This window comes from Malaclemys terrapin, chromosome 3, assembly GCF_027887155.1.
Source record: "Malaclemys terrapin pileata isolate rMalTer1 chromosome 3, rMalTer1.hap1, whole genome shotgun sequence".
In the NCBI taxonomy this organism is placed as follows: Eukaryota; Metazoa; Chordata; order Testudines; family Emydidae; genus Malaclemys; species Malaclemys terrapin.
This window is the reverse complement of record NC_071507.1, coordinates 104,117,353-104,128,614: the sequence shown is the minus strand read 5'-3', so window position 1 is coordinate 104,128,614 and position 11,262 is coordinate 104,117,353. Positions and strand designations below refer to the sequence as shown.

At 43.6% G+C, this 11,262-nt stretch overlaps 1 long non-coding RNA gene across 1 annotated transcript in view; it reads left to right on the top strand.

Annotated features, from left to right (window-relative positions):
- Positions 1-6,193: 6,193 nt before the first annotated feature.
- LOC128833536 (uncharacterized) overlaps positions 6,194-11,262 on the top strand; it is a 218,230-nt gene continuing 213,161 nt past the window's right edge. The window contains exon 1 of the long non-coding RNA XR_008444261.1: positions 6,194-6,320. This is a non-coding gene — a long non-coding RNA (uncharacterized LOC128833536). The remainder of the gene's footprint in view (positions 6,321-11,262) is intronic.

Sequence of the window (11,262 nt, the reverse complement as noted above, 5' to 3'; positions counted from 1 at the left end):
CTGATTTGATTTCCTTTTACAATTATAACCCCCAGGAAAGGGAAAACATCCCAGTCTGACCAATCTTTTCAAAAGCCCTTCAGTGCATATCTTTAGTTACAGGTCAGTAATAATTTTTATTGCAAACCCTTAGGTTTCAGGCTTTGTAACTCAGGCCAGCTCTCAACTCAACACTCCTCCACTGTCTCCCTAAGGCATTTGAGATAAGATGAATTGTCCTGCTTCATTGTCATAAGAGTTAATCTTATCTGGGTAGGGCATTCTCAGTTCAGAAGCTACATGTCTGTGGATCTCCCTTTCTGAACATATCCAGAGGAGACTTGCTGTTACAGCCATCAAGACTTGCTCTAAGACAGGGGTGGGCAAACTTTTTGGCCCGAGGGCCACATCTGGCCATGGAAATTGTATGGTGGGCCATGAATGCTCACAAAATTGGGATTGGGGTGCAGGAGAGGGTGAGGGCTGTGGCTGGGGGTGCGGGCTCTAGGGTGGGGCCAGAAATGAGGAGTTCAGGGTGTGGGAGGAGGTTCTGGGCTGGTGTAGAGGGTTAGGGTGTGGGGGGGGGTGAGGGCTCCGGCGGGGGGTGCAGGCTCTGTGGTGGGGCTGAGGATGAGGGTTTTGGGGTGCAGGTGAGTGCTCCGGGCTGGGACTGAGGGGTTCGGAGGACAGGAGGGGGATCAGGGCTGGGGCAGAGGGTTGGGGCACGGGAGGAGGTCAGGGGTGCAGGCTCCGGGTGGTGCTTACCTCAAGCAGCTCCCAGAAGCAGCGGCATGTCCCCCCACTGGATACTATGCGGAGGCGCAGCCAGGCGGCTCTGTGTGCTACCCCATCCGCAGGCACCACCCCTGTAGCTCCCATTGGCTGCAGTTCCCAGCCAATGGGAGCTGCATGGGCAGTGCTTGGGGCAATGTGCAGAGACCCCTGGCTGCCCCTACGCATAGGAGCCGGAGAGAGGACATGCTGTTGCTTCAAGAGCCATGCAGAGCCATGGCATGCGCGGAGCAGGGCAAGCCCCCAAACCCGCTCCCCGGCTGGAGCGCTGGAGTGGGGCAAGCACCAGACCCTGCTCTGCAGCGGGAGCTCCGGGGCCAGATTAAAATGTCTGATGGATCTGACACGTCCCACGGGCCATAGTTTGCCTACCCCTGTTCTAAGACTTTTCCATTAGAATTGTGTCCTTTGGGAAGCCTCTCTTTTTTACCTTCTTTTCCTTTTGGATAACTTTTGTGCGTGCCTATTTTCATTTTTGTCAGTGGCTGGTTCTTGGGCCATTGGGTCTAGAAGCAGGGGTGGCTCCAGGCACCAGCACAGCAAGCGCGTGCCTGGGGCGGCAAGCTGCGGAGGGCGGCCTGCCGGTCGCTGTGAGGGCGGCAGTCAGGCTGCCTTCGGCGGCATGCCTGCGGGAAGTCTGCTGGTCCTGCAGCTTCAGCGGCAATTCAGCGGTGGGTACGCTGAAGGCACGGGACCGGCAGACCTCCCGCAGGCATGTCGCCGAATCTGTGTTACCAGCGGACCTCCCGCAGGCATGCCGCCGAAGGCTGCCTCACTACCGTGCTTGGGGCGGCAAAATACATAGAGCCGCCCCTGTCTAGAAGCAGTACAATAGGTCCAGATAGATTTTAATTGTTGTCTAACTGTTGGAATATGTACAGTAACATAGATGAGCCCTCTGGGAAACAACTAAGTAAATACATTTTAAAAAGAAATGTCTAAAATATAAAATTACTCATACTTTCAAAAATTATTTTTAAACTTAAATTTTGTTAATAACAATAGCTTAGAAACCTAAAATTAAAACCTGTTTTCTAATCAAATATATGTTAGGCAATTGTGCAATTTTTTACTTTAACTTTTAGGCGAGCTGAGCAGGTTGTATGTGATTTTTCACACTACTGTCCACATGAGTCAGCTTGATGATATCATACTCATGCACTAATAATAGTAAATAATAATATTACTACTTAATATTTACATAAAGTAGCACCTTATGGCTTCAAAGCACAATACCAACATTAACTAATTACTCTAGAAGCTAGCATACATTCTTTTCTACTTACTTTCTAAAGGAGAAGCATTTGATATATTTAAATAGCTATTGTGTAATCAGAAAGGTAAATTAGTTATATAATGACTTATGCCACTGGTTATAGCAAGGGACTGGGAGTCAGATGTGTTTTTTTCCCAACTCTGCCAGTGACATGTAAGTCAACAGGAGTTGGACATCTGATTTCCTTATGCACTTTTGAAAACTCCATCCCCTCAATCCTAAATGCACGTCATCTTCTCTGTCTTTAAAATGGAATAATAACATGTACTCACTTCTGTAAAGTGCCTGGAGATTCTTGGATGAAAGACACTACATTAATTTGAGTATTATTATTATATGTAGTTGTTGTCATACAATTATTAAGACTATGCTGGTTCCTTGTTTTTATTTAAGATCATGAATGAAATCCTGGCCCAGTTGAAGATAATGGGAGTTTTGTTATTGACTACAATGGAGCTATGATGTTGTCCTATATATATTTAAACCTATACTACAATACATTTCTAGCTGCCAACCCCTTGGCAGCAGTTCCTTTCCACACTCCCACCCAAACAGCAGAATTAAACACTGATTTCTCCCCTTACCCTTCTATATGTTCCAAATATCCCACCTCCAAGGCCCTTACAAATTACCCCTGTAACAACGACCTTTTGGGAACCCCTGCTTCCTCTCAGCTCCAGGATAAAGTATCCCTGCAAACTCTCAATCTTCACTGTCTATGCTCAGTAAGATCACTGCAATTTTCTTTCCAAATTACCCATTTCCTGCAGTTTACCTGCAACTTCCCATTAGAAAAATATCCTTGATACAGCAAACAGTAGCAGCCCAACAAATTATCCATGTTCTTCAACATCAGCTCTCCCTGCCCACAACACTGTCCCCAACCTTCTGCTTCCCTCCAAACAAACTCTCACAAAATTAATCCCAGGACACCCTCATCAACCAGTTTGTCCACTCACCCAGCAAATAGTCCCCTCAAAATTATCTTGCCCTCCACGACCCAATAACCCATTCATAGCTTGCTCCAGGATGTGAATGTGTGGTTATGGAGGGGATGGAAGCCTTGTGTGAGAGCCCTCAAATCCATCTGAAGTTTTCTTGGGGATAGTCTCCAGGAATTTTAGTGAAAGATGTTCTCAAAGATGTTCTTGCACTGACTCACTCCTCTATCTGCCATGGAGTACTGCCCAACCCACCCTAGATGATAATGGTAGTAAATCTGATAGGGTAAGGCTTGTTATTAATACACTAATAAGCATTTATGTAAAGCTTTTAATCTTCCACAGGCTTTACAAACATTAATTGCTCAATAATTTCATTTACAGATTTTCTAAAGGTCTTCATATTTGAGAAGAAAACTTCTGTCAGTTTATAATGTTTTATTAACACTTCAATCATTATCTTTAATGTATAACTTGTCAAGGGCAGTTGATTCCTCACAGAATACTTATGATGCTTGCAGAATAAAAACAAACAAACAAACTGCTCTGTGACTGTAGCAACCTTAAATTGAATTTATCTATTTTTACCCTAATACTAGGTTTGTTCTTGCTCATGCATTATTGCTAGTTAGCCTTGGTTTATTTTTGTTTTGCACAGTGCTCAGGGATTTGATTTCAGGAAGGAAAACAAACAGCTAAAAGGACATCTGAAGTTCAGTCACACATCTTTTGCCTAAACATAGGAACTGCTGTGACAAAACAGGCTAGTGACCCACTTAGTCCAGTGGATCTGGCCTCCAGTAGTGTCTACATTAACTACTTCTAATAAAGACTTATAATGCACCTGCAATTGAACAGTATTATACCATGGATGAATGGGAAGAATTTTTTCCTGGCCCCATAGTTCAGAAGACAAACTGCCCAAGATAAAGCAGCCAAACAGTTATGTATACAGTGGTGAAGATATATGTTTGGGGGGTTTCTATCTTAATCCAGCTGGCATTCAGTTTTGGCTTCAAAACAGGAAGATGGATAGCTGTTGTCAATTTTATCTTTGTATAACTGCAGATGCTGGGCCAGATCCCCGGCTGGTGCTCAAATCAGCATAGCTCCATGGACTTTGAAGGACCTACACCACTCTACACCAGCTACAGATTTGGCCTGCTCTTTTTTGCATGTGGCTAATCCATTTGTGAATTAAACTAAGCTATTTTCATCAATAACATTCTGACAGTGAGTTTCACAGATTAATTATACATTGCAGAGATAAACTATATACTTTTGAATATCCCCTTACTATTGAGGGACAAGATAAAATAAGGATGTCACATGGCCATCTCTCTTCCATCCTTTGTTGTGTGTGTATATATATAATTGTACTTTTTGCACAAAAAACAAAAATGTAGGCCCTTTTCCTGTAAGGTGCTGAACTACTGAGCTACTAATGTAGTCAATACTAGTTTAGGTCACTCAGAACTTTGTAAGATTGAGCCCTAAACAGTCATTCAATTTTTTCCTCATACAGAGTTATGCCAAAATACCTTTTAAGATAAAGGTGACCAAAACAGAATAATCAAAGGAAGAACCTACTTAGCAATGTTTTATATAATGGTATTACAATATTTTCTGTATTTTTCTCTGTTCCTTTTTTATTACAGCCTAACATCTTATTTGCTATTTCTGACCACCATAGCATATTGAGCAGACATCTTCATTAAGCTGTCCACACGGATGCTTACATTCTGTTGTTGAAAGGTTACAATTAATTCAGAACCCATCTGTGTGTACAAATAGTTTAAATCATTCCTTCCAAGGTGCATTACCTTGAGCTCACCTACACTGAATTCCATCTGCCATTGCATTACCCAATTATTTAGTTTTGTCAAGTCGTTCTGTTGTGCCTCACAATCCTTCCCAATCTTGTCTAACCTATATCATTTGCGAAGAGAGCAGATTTCAGTGCCTCATTAGTCAGCATCTCCAGCAGGCCCTTAATAAATATATTAAACAACACTGGGCCTAGTATTGATCCCTGGGGCACCCCACTATTAACTTTCTTCACAATGAGAATTTGCCATTTATTCTTATTCTTTCCCCCGCCCATCTCATAACTAGACTTTAATCCATGATTGACAGGATTTACCTCTCCCTCCGTGGTTAGCAACTTTCCCTAATAGCCTCTTGAATGTTTAAATAAATTACATCCACTGGTTCCCTATTATCCATTATTTTGTTACCATTATAAAATTCTATTTAAAAATAAGAGCCTGTAAACATAACTTCAGAGTCCTTTAAAAACATGTTTTGATCCAGCCGTTTTCAATGTAATATTATTATTTAGCAGCATTTTTAAAAAATCTTATGTCATCCCAACATGTTCCAAAAATGCAGGAGTCATTCTTAGTCCTATTTTAATCAAATGCCACAGCAGAGAGGAACTATTTTGCAAGGTAAATACATTCAAGAGGCTGATCCATTTTGCACGATTAGAAACCCTCCAGGGGCAAGTCTTTCAACCACTTGCAGGCTTCTTTAAAAAAAAAAAAAATCAGGAAAATCAAGTTTTCCCAATGAGAAAGCACCACAGACCTGTTCTAGGACTAATATTTGACAGGTCTCACTCCAGTGAAGGGCTTATTTTCACCCTAAGAGCCACTCAGGCAGCTCGTTTTTGCACATGCATGACAGCAAAGATTGCAAAGGTGAAGCCATATTTTAATCACGTCCTCTCCAGGGTGTGAGTGTATGCCTGGCGTGGGGGAGTCAGAGGGTTGGTTAGCTATGTTTGTTTCAGGGACAGACTCTCCTGCATGCTAACTGACCGTACAGCCCTATATGATTTGGGGGGAAATCCCCCCTGTTCTCTTTCAGTCAAACGCCCCAAACCCTTCTTCAGCACCTTTCCCTCTTCTCCCCCTCCCCTATCGCCCCATTCCCGCATCCCTCTTTCCAGCCACATGTCCACCTTCTCCCTCCCCCCAGCTAAGCGCTCTCCCGGCTCGCCACATCCCCCACTTCCCTTCCTCCCTCAAACTAATCAGCTGGACGCCCCCAACACAACGCCAGCCCCCCTCTCCTCAGCCAACAGCCATTCTTCCCCTCCCCGCCACTGCTGGCACTGGGCACTTCCCCCACCCCGCAGTAGCAGCGGCGGCGCCGCACCCTAGTTAGCCTGCCCCCGCTGCGCCCGCGCGGCGGGGCGCGTTCGATCAGTCCTGCGCCTATGTTGCGCGCTCCCATTTCCCTCCCTCCTCCTCCTTCTCCTTCTCCCCACCCTGGGCCGAACGAGACGAGCTGCGAGGGAGGGGCTGCTGCGACGCGCTCCCGCTGTGGTAAGAAAGCAGCAGCGTCATTGTGTTAGCGAGAGGCAGCAGGGCTGCGCTCAGGACGCGTCCAGCTCTGCGGGCAGCTGCAGGGGTGGGATGACGCGGGGGGTGTAAACCGGATCCGCTCTGTGCAAGGCTGTTTGTTGTTCCCTTCTCAGCGTGCAATGGAGCTGGCGACTGCTTGCAGCCAGCTAAGACAAACGCAAGGGCAAGCAGGTGTGGCGTGAAGGGAGCAGCAGAACCACCTGCGACTGCATGGCCTTTTACTGGGTGGCACCCACTTAGAGCCTTGCGAGCCCCAAGCATTCAGAAATCGTGAGATTGGCTCAAAAATCACGAGATATTTAAAATATCGTTTTTCAGAGTGTTCATACGGTAGTTGCCCTCTAGTTTCCAAGTCCTCAGGGTATGCTTGGTTCACATTTACCAGCGGTTCTGCACCGCTGTGTGGGGGCTACCATTTTTTATTTTTCACTGAAAACGGAGGCTTTCATGCAATCTCTTGATTCCAGCTGCTGGGCATTAGAAAAACCACCAAATATTGCGAGACTTGCAATAACATTTTGTGATACTGCACTTAGAGCACCAGAGAATTCGACCCTCTGTTTTGAGGGCTGGCCTCAGGCACAAAGACAGAATCTGTTTGGACTCCTGCTCTTCAGAGGCGCTCTACTTCTTGGGGGATCCCACATTCCACCCAAGTTTTGCATTGCGTAACTTAATCCAGTCTCCCTCCAGTTGCAGAATTGAAGGGAAAGAGACAGATTAAGGCCAGTTCCCCCTCACTAGTATTGCCAACCCCTCGTGTTCAAAAATAATGAGTTAGACCTACCAAAATCATGAGATTGGCTTAAAAAGGATGAGATTTTAAAAACAATACATTTGGTTGTTCTTTCTGTTTGCCATTAGGGTGGACTCATGACATATTTTCAAACTTTCCTCCACAGCCTTGAGGGCTAGAGAGCAAGATAGGAAAGGAAAATCATCCTTTTGCTATTTAATTTTTAAAATCGTCTTGCTAATGGTGCATTGAGAAATTTAAATAATCCACTCATCAGCAAAATATTTTAGAGTACTGATGTAGCTCATAATGACTCGGAAGGAGCCTTGATAATGAATCTTGTCAATGAGTATTATAGTGGGCCTCCTTCTACAGTTTCCGCTGAAACTCCAGTTGACCTAATTGCGAGCTTTGCAATCTTCAAATCTTTGCAGAATCAGTCCCAGTAAGAACAACATATAAAATAAAAAGATGCTGGATTCAGGGGTGCTGGAACAGGGGGGCATGGCCCCATCACTTTTTACATGCCTTAAGGGTGGGTGATGGGGACAAAGTGGGTGGAGAGGAGTGAGTGGGGGCAGGGCAAGAGCGGGGCCTTGGGGAAGGGGTGGGGCCATGGGGGAAGGGGGAAAACCATGGTTTGGGTGCTGGTGGCCCCCCCCACTTCTAGGGAGCTTTCAGCACTCCTGACTGGACTTGTATAGTACCTTCTATATGAAAGTCTTGTGCTTTACAAATTTGAACTAACTAAGCATTATGACCTGGATCCACTTGGGTGCTGTGATGCTGAATGTTGTAATGTCTAATTTTTAGGAATCTAGAAAATCACAGGAATAATACTGTCATCCACAAAGCCTGAATTATGCTCATAGGCTCCCTATACAATGCACAGGAAGAGATAGGTGCCTAAGAATGGAATCCACAAAAGCCAGCGTGCTAGGCAGGGAGATATCAAACTAGCCAACAAGAGATGCCAAGGACAGATGTGCATCCTAAGCCCTTCCCTTCTCAAAGAGATAGGTGTCTAAGTCCAGGCTGCAAGGATTGCTGTCTCTGCTTGCAATCCACAACTGGGAACTCCTCTCCTGCAGTCAGGTGGCTTAGGCACCTAAGTCAGGTTTTGTGAGAATGAGTTAGGTGCCTGCCTCATTCCACACAAAACATCTGGAAGAGGAATTGGTGCCCACCTTATACTCTTTAGTGCAGTGGTTAGAGAACTCACCTGAGGGGGAGAAAGGATTTTAATGGGATCTTTCACACACCTCAGGTAAATGCTTGAACCTCAGAGCTATGGGATAGTCTGATATGGGGCTTTCTCAATCTCACCTGTCAAAGCTGTTCCACTGTAGCTAAATAAACAGTCATCATCGGCGCAGAGGGACTGGATTGTGTCTCCTACCTTGATGCCAGGGTATGAAGTCATTCTCACACACACTCTCTCTCTAGCCCAGTGACTCCAATTATTTATACAAACTGGAAAAATCTTCAACAGGAAAGCCTGAGAGCCTGCCCCCCCCGCCCCTCCATAACTCAGTGGACTCTGCTGAGACATGTGTTCAAATCTTTTCTCCCCATCAGGTAGAGTGGGGAATTGAACCCAAGTATCCCACATCAGTGCTGTAACCATTGGACTACCACCAGCAGCTTTTGAATGGGACCTACTCTGGTAGGTGGCTTCTGTACATGCCTGTCAAACTGGGCTCCTCATGTGAGCTAGGCAGGCAAGGCCTATCTTCCCCCAGTTCATGGATCAATCTAGGGCTTAGGTGGAAGATAGGCATCTGGCTGCCTAGCATGGGGCAGCGGTGCACATGTTCAGAGGCAGAAACTTAGGCACCTAGGGAACTTTTAACCTGAAAACTTAGGGGCTGAGTGAATTTGGGCACCTACAGGCTTTGGGGGGAGTTTTGTGGATCTCAAGGAGCCTAAAAACTGGGATTTAGGTACCTAACCCCCAGACTAAGAGGCCTAAGTATTTTTGTGACTTTCACTCTATGATTCCCCTATGAGGTAAGTAAGTATTGGTATACCCATTTGTAAAATGGGTAACAGAGGCACAGAGAGGTTATGTGATTTGCCCAAGTATACACAGCAAACTAGTGGCATAACTGGGACAAGAATTAGGAGTTTTGACTGCCAGTCCCCTGCTCCAACCACCACTCTGACTATAGCCCACACTGTGCTATGTGATGCATTCAAAAGAGTGGGATGCAACTTTAATATTTCTTATACCTTTCAATTAATTGGTCATTATTATGTATGTTAATATTATTCTAATGAGTCCAAATATAATCAGTCAATATTAAGCGAGAGTCAGTGGGAGCTGTGCGTGCCCAAGTCCTTTGAAAAACAAGCTTCTTTTATTTAAGGTGCCTAAATTTTTAGGAACCTAATTTTTGGCACCTACATTTGACAATCTGGACCATTGTGTGCATTAGGGTATAACTGCATATCTCCTACAGTTCCCATGGAAGAATAATAAATCATGTTTCTCTCTGGCTTAATCACTTGGAAATGGCATCCTCTCAATTTGAAATAGCTTTTCCCTATTAACAAACTCAGGCATGGTTTCTAAGCTCCATCCCTCCCACATCCACCCCTCTCTAGCTTGCTTCACCAGCTGTGTCCTGCATAATTCCAGTGCTCAAATAACAAAGCACTATCCACAGGGTGAGGGAGTGCTGAGGGCGGAGGCACATTGAGAGGGTATAACTGCCCACTACAAATTTAGATGGCCTTTCACTGAATCAGGTGAAAAAGATAGTACTTAACATCTTTAAACGAGGGCTGCCTGGGTGACAAGTACAAATTATACTTCATGTTCCTGTAATTTGACCGGTCAACACCTGGTCCAAAACAAGTGCTATAATGTTAAAGAGAATTCCAAAGCCACATCTAACACAGACATATCACTTTTCGTACAAAATCAACAAACAGTTAAAAAAAAGAAAAACCTTCCAAATGAGATTAAAATAAATGAAGGAAACAAAGGTAGCACAGTCCACCAGCTTATATTTACATACAAATTAATTTTTTTATGAATGGTAAAATGAATGAATTTCCAGATTCTGAATGGAAACATTTTTTTGATATAATCTACAGAACAAACAGTTACTAGACAAAGGCTCCATCAAAATAAGTCTGGTTTATCAGTGCTAGTAAATTAAAGAGCAATTGTTACCAAGATCCTTTCCATTTTAGCAACAACAAAAAGGTGCAGTATTTTTATTTTGTGTATATAAATAAGAAAACTGAAGCACTTAGATGGCACTGGTTTAATAACATCCACTGAGAATTATTCTTTAAATTCTGTGCACTGACAGAACAGACTGTACAGACCCAGCAGACCAAACAAAAACAAAACAGTAAATAATTATTCAAGAAACCACTTCTGAATTGTGGCACTTGCAGTAATAACTGTTTGGTTCACTTTAATGCACTACCTAATTGAACCAGGAAAAATAAACCAACTGAGGGGGAGGGGGAAACCTCTTTATACAAAAAAATGACCTAGTCATAAAGAGCACTTGAGAGCAAGAACAAAATATCATGTGCCTGCTCCTGTAGTCTTGGTTCACTCCAAACTTCCATTAGCACCAGTGGGAGTTTTGGGCATACAGGAATGCAGGACTGGTCCATGTATTACATTACATCAGAAGAGTCTAATCCTGAGAGGTGCTGAGTATGCACAACTCCAATTTACCTTATTCAAACTACTTGTGTGAATTAAGGGTTTACAGGATAAGGCTATAAATTCAGTTTGGCTAGTTCAGCAGGCAGTCACACAATTGCACCAAAATCTACTTTACAGTGGCTATATAACCCTTATATTATATCTATATATAAACATTTAAAAAAAATGCTTAGTAAATTACTACAAGAAAACTGTTCATAATAGAGAATGATTCCCAGGATTAAATCTGAATAGCACAGTATTAGACAAAGTTAACGGTATATATCATATATCCCCACAAGAATAATTAATAGTTATACAAATAATTACAAACATTGATGTATAGGTATATATTAAAAAGTTTTAACAACAAAATGAACCATTCGTTAAGGAAACTAATTGCTGACCTATAGTGCTCTTTTAGGCATTGTCACCATTCTACACCTAGGTTCCAGTGGGTAGATCCTTGAGCCCACATGAAACTTCACTTAAGT